This window comes from Bidens hawaiensis, unplaced genomic scaffold (genome assembly GCF_021521415.1).
Source record: "Bidens hawaiensis isolate Kalapana, Puna unplaced genomic scaffold, B.hawaiensis_p1.1 tig00004151_1, whole genome shotgun sequence".
Classification (NCBI taxonomy): Eukaryota; Viridiplantae; Streptophyta; class Magnoliopsida; order Asterales; family Asteraceae; genus Bidens; species Bidens hawaiensis.
This window is the reverse complement of record NW_027491246.1, coordinates 563,497-576,083: the sequence shown is the minus strand read 5'-3', so window position 1 is coordinate 576,083 and position 12,587 is coordinate 563,497.

Genomic DNA, 12,587 nt, shown 5'->3' with positions numbered 1-12,587 from the left:
TACCGAGCATATTCATATCACCCAAAAGAAGTTCCTAAGAGCATAACATTTAGAAAACAAAATTTTGTACGGAGACGATAAAAACTTTGGAAAGGAAAACAGATGAAATTCTATACCTCCAACAAACCGAGTCTAGATTCCAACTTTTGTTAAAACTATGTTACCTGATCATGGATGAAGCACATAAGTCCAAAGATTCTATTCATCTAGGTGCCGTGCCGATAAGACGCACAAACATTCAAATAAATTTTATTGGTGATCCGAATGTCTGACTCGTACTAGCATTAAGGGAGAATGTCAGAAACCCTCAGTAACGTTATAACAACCGAAAACTCCCAATAAAGTGGGAACAAATTATAATGACTTTCACAACACACCTTCGTACATCATTCCAAGAACTCAGTGCACTAAGGATACCAATTGACCGGCTAACTTAAATTGCATACTCCCTCCCGATCCATAACAACTACACGACTAAAAGGAGTTACGCCTACCATTATGTCAACAAAACATACCTCGATATGGTATGTCTATTTCGATTACTTTGGACTGAGATAGTTATTTCGCCTATTATTTTTGGTAAAAGTTAAGAAACCGAATCAGTTTTAGCACAACCTACCATTCCCAATTAAACTTTCGATCTGGGCGAACCATACAGACATTGGGAGACTTACATCGCAACTGTATTTTAAATCTTGGAAGAAATTGAGACCAACATTTTTCCACTAGTCTACTTCTCGTATACTAATAGTTACCGTAATATTATACAAACGACACTGTAGCTGGCAGGATTCAGGCAAAATATAAATCGTTACCTTATAGGCAAAAAGTTGGCAACATTTAAATTGCAAAATCTGATTTGACTCCGGAAACCACCAATTAGACTCATAAGATTCAAAAACAAACTGAAAGTCGTATGAGACTAATAAAAGAACTATACCGATGTACGTAATGAATTGTTGACCTTTGAAAAGTGCTATTCGATTTAAGGAAACTGATAAGTTTATAGAAAAATACATAGAACTGTACGAGGTTGCCGCGAGAATTAAACCCATAGCATATTGAATAAACTACCTCTAGAATTGAGTTCATTCCCAATTTTTATTCTACTAGCAAATTTCTTATATACAGAAATAAGCAAGTGCCTTATTGATGAGGCAGAGATAATACCACTTGAAAACTCTCACATAACTGAATTTGTGAATAACATGTATAAATAATTGATGAGAAAATCAAACAGTTACGGATCAATAAAAGTTTCAAGGATCAAAATTCGGTAAAATCCACAACGTTTAAACAAATATTTTTGAAAACGAAAACAAATACTCCTGGTTGTCCCTAGGGAGCGTAAAGTTGGCATAATCGAATTTCGGGGACGAAATTTTCTAACGGGGGGAGAATGTGACATTTGAGCCAAAACAAGGTACACCTCAGTATGTATTTATCGATTAAGCAAATAAACTGTTTTTGCGTAACAAACGAACGATTAACCAAAAGGGTTGGGTTATGACCCAGATATCGCAGGGGACCATCTATAAGTGATATACGTTTAATATAAGCTAAAATATTAGTAATATGGCCTTAGTTCGATAGCAAACAAGTTAAACGAAAACATGCTCGTTTAACTACCCGCTATAGATTTAAACGCGAAAGATAGTTACAAACCAAGCATTGCATCATCCGTTAAGCCGAAAAAGACTTACCAAACACTTATTTGAAATGTTTTAAGCGATCCGTGAAAATATTTTCGAATTTTAAAAACGTATAATATGTTTTTCAAAATTTACAATAAACTAGCCGAACAACACTCGTTTTCGAACTGTTTGTCGTACCCGATAAAATTCTTGCGCCAAAAACCGAACCCGAAATAAATTTGGACTTGGGATTTCACGTTCGGGCATGCAAAACGAGAAAAGTGGGCCAAAAATGGGCCCATGTGGGCCTTCCTAGTTCCGGCCGCAAGTAAGGGGGGTCCACCCCTTGATATTTTGTTAAAAAGATCTTGTAAACTTATCCTTAGACCATGTATCTTCCCAATCAACCTATTCCCTGCTGGTTCCCTTCTATTCCAGCCAAAAACCAAGGTGAGGGTTCAAAATTTTGGTGATTTACACTTGATTAAACATGGATTATGCATAAGGATGATAGTTTGATTAGTAAAACTCATGATTAACCTTGAAAAACACTTTAAAATCATCCAAAAATATATTTTGATGCTAAATCTAGTTGGAAATCTGAATCATGATCTTTTTTGGTCATAAACACGGATTAGAGGGTTTAAATGACGTTTTTACGGTTCAAAAGTTCGGTTTTGTACCCTAACCGAAACCCTAAGTTAAGGGGCTGTTTGGTTGATGAAACTTGCTTGGTTTGTGATATAGGACTTGTAATAATGACCCTCACAACTAAGCTTTAAAAACAAAAATCCTAAAACCACACACAACCGGCAAGTGTACCGATCGCAAGTAGTATAGACCTAGGAAGTCCGAGTATCGAACACGTGGACACGTAAGACGCTAACGATTACAAACCCTAGACAAGACCTACCTTAGAATAATATTTAATCGATTTTTGATTTTTACTTACTTAACTGGACTAACTGGACTAACTAACAAAAGGTACCTAAAATATAAAACTTAACGGAAAACTAACTGTGTTAACTTAGGATGGAGAAAAACGTCTACCTAGGTCTGAATCAAATTGTAGGCCTAATAAGCTAATGGATTGAATGATATATAGACACCGGTCCCTAAAGATGACACGACTAAGGATCGCTCGGGCTCACTGGATTACCTCTCGGTCTCACTCAACAAGCCTAAACTACTTAAAATCGCCTAAAACGACCAAATTGGGAAACAATTGCTAACGTGTTCTAATGCTAGATCACCTCTCGGTCTCACCAACACTCGAACCTAATGGCAATGAATACTACACAACCAAGGATAGAGGAACAATTCAACTTAAACCAAAATAGATCAACTAGTCGCTCAAAACTCCTAAACCTGACAAGAAACAAACTCGCTCTCGCGCAATCCTTATTCTAGCATGCAAAGGCAATGAGACAACCCTAACTTCCTATCACCTCTCGGTCTCAAGGAAGGTGTTTAACCGCTGTACTTAGTCCAATTAATCCCGCAACAAAACCCTACGGTTGTTCCTACCGCAAACAAACCCTAAACACAAAGTCTAGAATCAAACAATACACCAATCAATCAATACAAAACTAATCAATCAACATACGGGGTTTATGCAATGAATCAACAAAATTTCCAGCCCTTAAACACAACCTATTTCATGTCTAAATCAAACTTTACAATAGCAATTCAAGTCTATTAATCAAACAATCCAACAAGCTCATCAAACACTAACAAGAATCATCATTCCTAGGTAGAACTAACAAGTTTAGCCAATAATCATCTTTGGACAGCCATGAACAACAAATAAAAGCATCAATAAACTCATCTCAAACATCAATTCAAGCATTCAATAATCACTACTAATAAATAACAAGTCAATATCCAAGTAATTGCAAAACTACTAAGTAATTGAACAAGTAATTCAAGGTATATGAACAATGAAAAAGATGTAAGGATATTGGATGTTTATGGCTGCTCCTTGGCTGTAAAAAACAGATGGTAAACGATCCCGGGGCTTGATTCTTGTGTCTTCGTCCTTCCCTAGCCACCACAAGTCCAAACCCTAGCTCTATAAAACTTTTTCTTCTTTTCTTTTCCTGCTCAAACTGCCGATCGGAACTTTCTACTGGCCTAGGGTTTTTTTATTTTTTTTATGTTATAATATAATATGATCTTGGGCCTCCATGATGCATACGGGTCGGGCCTTGAGCTTTTTCTTGAACTTGTTTGCGTAAAAAGGCTCGTAGAATGCTCGAAAAGTCCCGGTTTTCTTCTTTCTTTCACCCAAAACCTACAAGATTAATAAATGTATGTAAAACCTATCTAAAACGAGTTAAAACATATAAAATATAATATAATACGTAGATAAAACGTGCGGAAAATACTAGTGTTTTACAACACATCGGGAATCGGCCTGGTTGCCGTGTCACATAGCGCCGTTTGCACATGACCATATTTATACAAACACGCTATGTAGTGTTAGACATAGCTACCAGGGCATGTTGTGGGTGGAAGGGGAGCCACAGTGGTTGATTGGGCGTGGGAAATGGATGCACGCAGCACAGACAGTCAAGGCTTCATTGTAGCTTAGCATAATTACATCATAAACATACATACAAACAAACGTACTTGTGAACGTACATACATACATACATACATACATACATACATACATACATACATACATACATACATACATACATACATACATGCGTATTTACAAACTATGATTGTTGTACGCACAACTGATTTCTTGAAATTCGTGAAACTCGCCAACTATTTGTAGTTGACCGTTTTAACATGTTTTTCAGGTATACCAGACTTGGACTAGAAAGTCAATGTGCTACGTGTTTGACTTGCGATCAATGCGGGGTGAATTGATGCAAGTGTGCTAGTAAGAAGTAAAGCCACTTAACGGGCTGGATTTAGTTTGTACACCTAGTTGTAAACAAAGTTAGATCGATGTAAAATATTGTAAACTAGTTTGTATTGTTCTTTATAAACAATGTGGTTGATACCAGAGGTGTCTGTTACATTTTCGTTTTACGCTTCTGCAAATCGCTTAACGGGGTGTGACAATCTGGTAAACTGATCATGTGCTGCTTTGTCTAAAATTCTTATAAACAAAATTGATACCGTGATTCTAGATACAAGAGATTCTATGTCAAAACTGGTAGCATCTTAATTTATTTTTATTAGAGTGCCCACCTGAGTTCATCTGTTGATGCTAATTCAAGTTCTAGCAAATCTAATTGTATTCTTTTGCAATCTGCTGGCATTGATGAACAAGGTAAAATCTTAATTATATACTACATATATGTAATATATGTTATGTGTTACATATAAGTAATATAAACTACATATGATGTATTTGTTTTAGAATGACTAATCGAGCTCCTATGCGAACTCCTATGCTAATATTGCTTCAAGTTATAGAAATTCTACTCATAATATCTTTGCAAATTTACGGTGTCGAATAATAAGATAACATCTTATTTTTGTACACTACATATATGTTAGTGTTACATGTTGTATAAATTAGCATAAGATTAATATATATGCAGTACATCTCTTCTAGCATATTTGATATGTAATTGAATATATAATCGTATATGCTGCGTACAGGTCCATCGACATGTTCTCCGATAACTCGTTGATTTGATAGGAATCACTCCAATAAAAGAGGTCGGTAAATCTCTTATTCAGGTTGCAGCAAGCCTAGTTGCTGAGTATATGACTGAATTAATGACATGCACAGTTGGACTTTTAGTTTTATGGTGACTCTCACAATTAGTGGCATGTGTAGTTGAAACACAACAAGCCAAAACTGGCCCGTTTACTTATAACGAGTTCCAAATACAATTTCATCAAGGATTATTGTTTATGTGATTTTGAAATACGTCGTTCAGGTTACATGTCAACATGACAGATTTTTACACTAGTTAGAGTTAAGATGGCCAGAAACACACTTTTCCCACAATTGCTTTTAAACTAAGTTGGTAGCTGCAATACCACAGTGTTAAGCATGTTTGGATATTACCTTTTGTACGTCTATTCAAAATATATTATTTACCTTTTGTGACTATAGTTTATTTTTTCACAGGGTGAGGAAATATGTGTCATGTTACAAACACACATAAACGATGACATATTGTGCCGATACTCAAAAGCGTGTTCCGCATCCAAGCCAGGGTAGATTAGTGGTGATATTAGGAATTGAACAACCTTGTAGTTTGAATTTTGCAGAAAACTTGTTTAAATTTGCTAGCGTAGGTGTCACAATGCACGGGCTAAATTGCTAGTGTAATTAAACAAGTTTAGTTTAATTTGTTTGAGGATGTGTTCTGTTTGCTAGATATGTATAAAATTTCCAGATTTCATATAAATTTGAAGCTGGTTTCTACTGCATTTTAATGAAATTATTATTATTTAACTTTTGGCAGTTCTTTAATGGCGACATGGTTTCATTCATTTTGGTTTCTTATTTTGGGCGGTTCCATTTGGTATTGTCATAGTGTTTATCGGCGAGCTACAACCTATCTTAAGTTCAAAGACATCTGTTTTAGTGGTCTCTAAACCACCTAAAAACATAAAACTCACCGCAAAAATGTAAGTAGGATATATATTACACATATGTAATACAAATAATTAAGCTTGTGTTGGGGTTACAATTTGAGTGCAAGAAAGCACCAACAAGCAAACAAAGATATACAATTTATAAAATGTAAGTAAAATATGCATTGCACATATGTAATACAAACATATAAGCTTGAATTAAGGTTATAATTTGAATATGAAGAAACACCAACAAATAGTTAGCACAAAGACAAACAAAATTGTATTCTAGGTTATCCTTTAGTATTATTAACTCCTTTTTTTTTCAACACTGCCTTTTCTTTTTCTTTGTACTTTCCTTGGTATTCGATCTTCATAGCCTGGTTATAATTAAAGCAAACAGTTAGTATTCACATCTAATAAAGTACTAATACATATACACTAGTGCTGCATATATGCAATACAACATACAATAACACCACACATATGTAATACAACTTGGTTAATATGGTGTAGTAGCTAAGCAATGCATGCACGTGAGACAACAAACAATAAAGCTGCATGTATGTAATACGACACACCTCATATACATGTAATAGCTAATCATTGCATATATGCAATATAACATACAATAACACTGCACATATGTAATACAACATGCCAACATGGTTCATTACCCTTACTTTATTCAACAATACATATATGCAGCAGTACTGCACACACATTGTATATTTGTATTACTTCATTCATGTGATACAATAGTAATACATATATGCAAAACTACTATATATATGTAATATGATAGTACTGAGCATATCTTATACAATATTACTGCATATATATATTCCAGCATTGTGGTTTTTTTTATCTTTGCTTTAATTTTTTTATAACCTAATTAAAAAAATTAAATCAAACGGTAACTATTTGTATGCGATACAATAGTAACATATATACAATACATTAGTGCTATAGGGTCGGACAAAATTACATGATTAAGAGCAACAATTGTCCATTAATACTACTTGTTGAGATGTTTGTGTATTTTATCAACTTATCAAGGATACGTATATTAAAATTAATTGTCACTAAGTTTGATTTCAATGCACGTATCACAATTTAGATAGTATTTTATAGAATTAAACTAATAACATAGATCAAAACGAGGGAACAACATATCTATCTAGCGTCTAAAATTGTTAAAAAAAAAGTGTTGTATAATAAGAAAACCTACAACTTATGAGGATAGGTGGCCTAAGATTCTAACGATGCATTTCTATCATGTACTCTGCCATGCTGCTACATATTCTCGAGAAATTAGTGACTAATAAAATTTACAACGAATTATGATTCAATACTAAAAATTGAAATGTACAACTGCGACCATAATAAGATTTTTTTCAATGTGTTTAATCCTGAAGAATAAGTTAAGTCTTAAACAAGAATTTTGTTGTCACACCCCGTTAAGCGATTTGCGGAAGCGTAAAACGGAAATGCAACAGATACAACTGGTATCAAATACATTGTTCATAAAGTAACATTTTTAACTAATTTACAATATATTACATCGTTCTAATCTCTTTTACAAACTAGGTGATACAATCAAACCGGTTCTTCAATTACTTTACTTCTAACTCAAATGCCCACGACATCAATCATCAGTCAGACACGTAACGCACAAGAAATTACTTCTCATATCTGATTACCTGAAAAGCATGTTAAAATAGGTCAACTACGAATAGTTGGTGAGTTTCATAAGTTTAACGAAATCAGTTCTGCGTACCACACAGTCATAGTTTGTATGTACGCGCGTATGTAAAAATATGTATTTACGTTTGTATAAATATGTACAGCCATATCCTTGTGTGTGCATATGCACACATGTAAGTTTATAATATAAATTCGAAATTTTGGTAAAATCGTGATTGTTTGTTCGTACTACCTGTTTCCAATTTCCGTGTTTAACCAACCACTGTGGACCCCCTTCCTCCCACAACGGTTCCACATAAACTCAACCACTGTGGCCCCCCTTCCGCCCACAACGGTTCCGCGTTAACATCAACCACTGTAGTCCCCCTTCCACCCACAATGATTCCACGTGAACTCAAACATTATATAGTGTACACGCAAATAATTAGTATATTCTACACATAGTATTTCCTACGGCTAATCACATAGCATGTATATAGACACATATACACATATAATATTTATCACGTATCACCATATACTGTGGCTCCCCATCCGCCCATAATACGCATAATCACATTATTTTCTTAACATTCATGTCATAATCAAGTTTGTTCGTTTAATAAGTTGCAGCAGAACTTGGCTCATAGGCCATACTCAACTTTAGTTTATAAGTTGCAGCAGAACTTGGCTCATAGGCCATACTCAACTTTAGTTTAGTAAGTTGCAGCAGAACTTGGCTCATAGGCCATACTCAACTTTAGTTTAGTAAGTTGCAGCAGAACTTGGCTCATAGGCCATACTCAACTTTAGTTTATTAAGTTGCAGCAGAACTTGGCTCATAGGCCATACTCAACTTTAGTTTATTACTATTGTGGTCCCCCTTCCGCCCACAATAGCCTCATAATCATCACAGACCACGTTATCCCCATGGCTATTACAGACCACGTTGTTTCCCAAATTGGTTATGTTTAACATTACATAATGTGTTTGTATAAACATGCTGTCACGTGTAATTTCATTATGTTTTGCAATTCGTATTAACTCCACTCAATATATCAATCAACGCTATTAATCATCTTTCATCAGCACGTAGTCAATCATTATGTTTGTAGGGACTTTTCATATATAAATGTTCAGATATTTTATATCCTGAACCGTTTTCAGATAGATAACGTGTATAAACATGCTTTCCACCCCAAAAGTTCGTAAAATAGTTTAAAGAGTGGGGTCATGAAACTCACAGTTTTGTAGGCACTCAATGCGAGGTCAGCTCGGGGTTCGTTTTCCTTGCTATCACTTAGTCCCTATAGTCCATATTATATTTATATTTTAATATTATTATAATCTCAGTACTAAACTAGGCTGTATAACTAATCTGGGTATAGCTGGAACGCCTAGAAAGTGGCAATAGGCTTAGGTTGTGATGTTGTTCAATGTCTAATACTTAAACCCGAACTTGGCTCAGATTCCCGTTTTCCCAGCTGGGCCAAGTTGTTCGTTTACGCGTTCAGAAAATAGTTATGGGAAAATAAACTTGGGTAAAGGTATTAGTTAATAAAATGATTAAGTTATAAAGAAGGATCACATACTGGGGTCCCGGATTAGCCACGGGGCCGTTTCCGTTTATTCAGTTTGATTTAAGAAGAAACGCGCACAATCTATCCGGATTGTCCAGGTTTCTCATAGAAAAGTTCGTTTTCACTTAATTAGTCCAAACATATGATTTTTGATCACTCTTGGTGTTGTTGTTATAAAAACTGAATTTGTTTAATATTCAGATTAGCATAGTTAATTAACCGTTAATCATTAAATTATGAAAATTTAACCACTTATCAATTAAAATATGTAGATTTTTATAAAAATATTTCTGGAATTTATTTACTGATTTATTAATTTATAAAAATTCGTTTTATCAGCTATATTTCGCCTGAAAATCGTCCGTTTACCCCAAATAATTTCCAAAAATTCCACAAAAATTATTGAATACTAAAATCATGTCCTAAAACAATCTATATCAATTCCAGAATGTAAAAAGCTTGTTCAATATTCTTTTCAACCCAAATTCGGCTATAAAAATTCACACAAACGCATATACACAAAACACCTTTAGACTTTTCCAAATGATCCCAAAATTCATATGTGATCAAAATACATGAAATATGAGTTCTCAGAAAATTTTCATAATTTTTGAAGTATTTTAGCTATTTTTCCCAAATAATTGTCCCAATTCGGTAATAAATTCGCCAAATATTCTCGAATGGTCGAAAAATTACCAAATTTAAACAGGGACTTATTGACATGGTCCCTAATGTTCCTGAAAAATTTCAAGGCCTAAAAATATGCACATCACAACCTTAACCTAAACAGCCCATAATCGAGTAAATCGGCATTACCTTTGCGGTTTTGGTTCGTTTTCGCTCTCTTAATCCAATTTTCGGGTTCCTGTGCTTCTATATAAGCTAGGTACAGGTCCTATATCACAAACCAAGTAATTTTTCATCAACATAACAGCCCTTAACTTAGGGTTTCGGCTAGTGCACAAAAACGAACTTTTGAACCGTAAAAACGCCGTTTCAACCCTTTCATCCGTTTTTATGGCCAAAAAAACTATCAAAACAGGTTCCTTACCGTGTTTATGATCAAAAAATGTTTATGGACCATTTTTAGGATTTTTACACGGTTAGGTATGATTTTTTGTAACCAAGACATGTTTTTATGGTATTAAACGACTTTAAACAAGTACAAAAGCTACTTATTTAAGCTCCTTACCTTAGGGTTTGAACGTTTTGTGGCTGGAGCAAAACTTGTTTCCAGAATTCTCATGAAAAATATATCACAAAATATCTTAGAACTTGTTTAAATATGAAAAGGGTTTAAGGGGGGAAAAGTCTTCTTTGGCGGGCTGGGCTCGTTGGGTCCCCTTTTGGGCCCATTTGGCCCAACTTTCTCGATTTACGTGCCCGAACGTGAAATGCCGAGTCCAAATTTTTTTCGGGTTCGGTTTCTGGCGACAAAAATATATCGGGTGCGACAAACGGAGCGAAAACGAGTGTTTTTCGGCTAGTTTTGTGTAAAATTATAAAAACATACTATACGTTTGTAAAAATCGAAAATATTTTCACGGATCCCTTAAAACATTTCAAAGAAGTGTTTGGTAAGTCTTTTTCGGCTTAACGGATGATACAATGCTTGGTTTGTAACTATCTTTCGCGGTTAAGTCTATAGTGGGTAGTTAAACGAGCATGTTTTCGTTTAACTTGTTTGCTATCGAACTAAGGCCATATTACTAATATTTTAGCTTGAATAGATCATATATCACTTATAGATGGCGCCCTGGGATATCCGGACCATAACCAGACCCGTTTGGTTATTCGTTTGTTCGTTACGCAATAAGCGGTTAAACGCTTATTCGAGTTTGTAAGTACTAAGGTGTACTCGGTTTTGCCACGGATGTCACATTTGTACAAAAAATAATCGATCAAACATGTGATTAGCAAAACGATTTCATTTAGACATTTCATCAAACAGTTGGAGGGCATACGAATCAAATAGTAAAGCAAGCATATGTTAATCAATTAAGCACCAAAATTGTACAACTGAATATGCAATATAACTAAAATGACTTCATTTAAGCATATGCAATATAACTAAACCTATACAATTACATAAGCAATACTTCATTTAACACTACATATATGTAGTTTAACTAAAAATATGCAGTAACGCATATGTGTAATTTGTTAACTATGCATATACATGCATTTACAACATCACTGCATATATGTAATACACCAAAATTGCATATATATGTAGTACAATAGCGATACATATAGGTAATTCTTGGTAATTCATGAACACATGAACTAATTAATATGCTCATCGTTCGTAGCTATCACTTGTAGTTAGTAAACAAATTAACATTCAACGATACTATATTGTAATTCGATTAAACAAAAAAAAATGAACACATAACCTATTGAACGTGATTGCCTCTGTTTTGCTCGATTGAGTGTATAATACGCTATCGGTAAGTTAATATGTGATATTGAAGATTAACATTGTTTACCTGTTATTGTTCTTCTGATTTGTGCTCAATTTTGCAGCAGATCTGGATGAATTGAAACCCTATATTACTGATTTGAAGATAAACGATGAACAACATGAGTTAGTGTATAGGGGTGGAAACAAGTGGAAGTTAAGAGACGATTTTACCCTTCTTCATTAAAAACGCCCCTTCATTTCCTTTTTCCCCTTCCTTTATTCATCCATTGATCAAGTAAAATCATTGGTTCTTAATGGAGTTCTCGGGTTCTCTCTTTAAGATTAGTTATCTCTTGATCCCACCCCATGATACAACATACTATATATGCGTATAATAGATAAGTGTTGCATACAAATTAATACGCATAATATAACACCGGCTATATATGCGTCAGATAGATGACTAATGCATCTATTATAAGTACTGCATATATGCAACACAACATACTACATATGCATATAATAGATAACTGCTACATATATCTAATACAATAGATTTTCATACATATGTTATACACAAGTGTTGCAAATATTTAATACAAAAGACTTCATATGCATGTATTAGACAAATGTTGAGTATATGTAATACAACAGACATTATATGTATGTGATTGATTTGTGTTGCATATACGTAATAGATAACTGATGCATATATGTAAGACAACA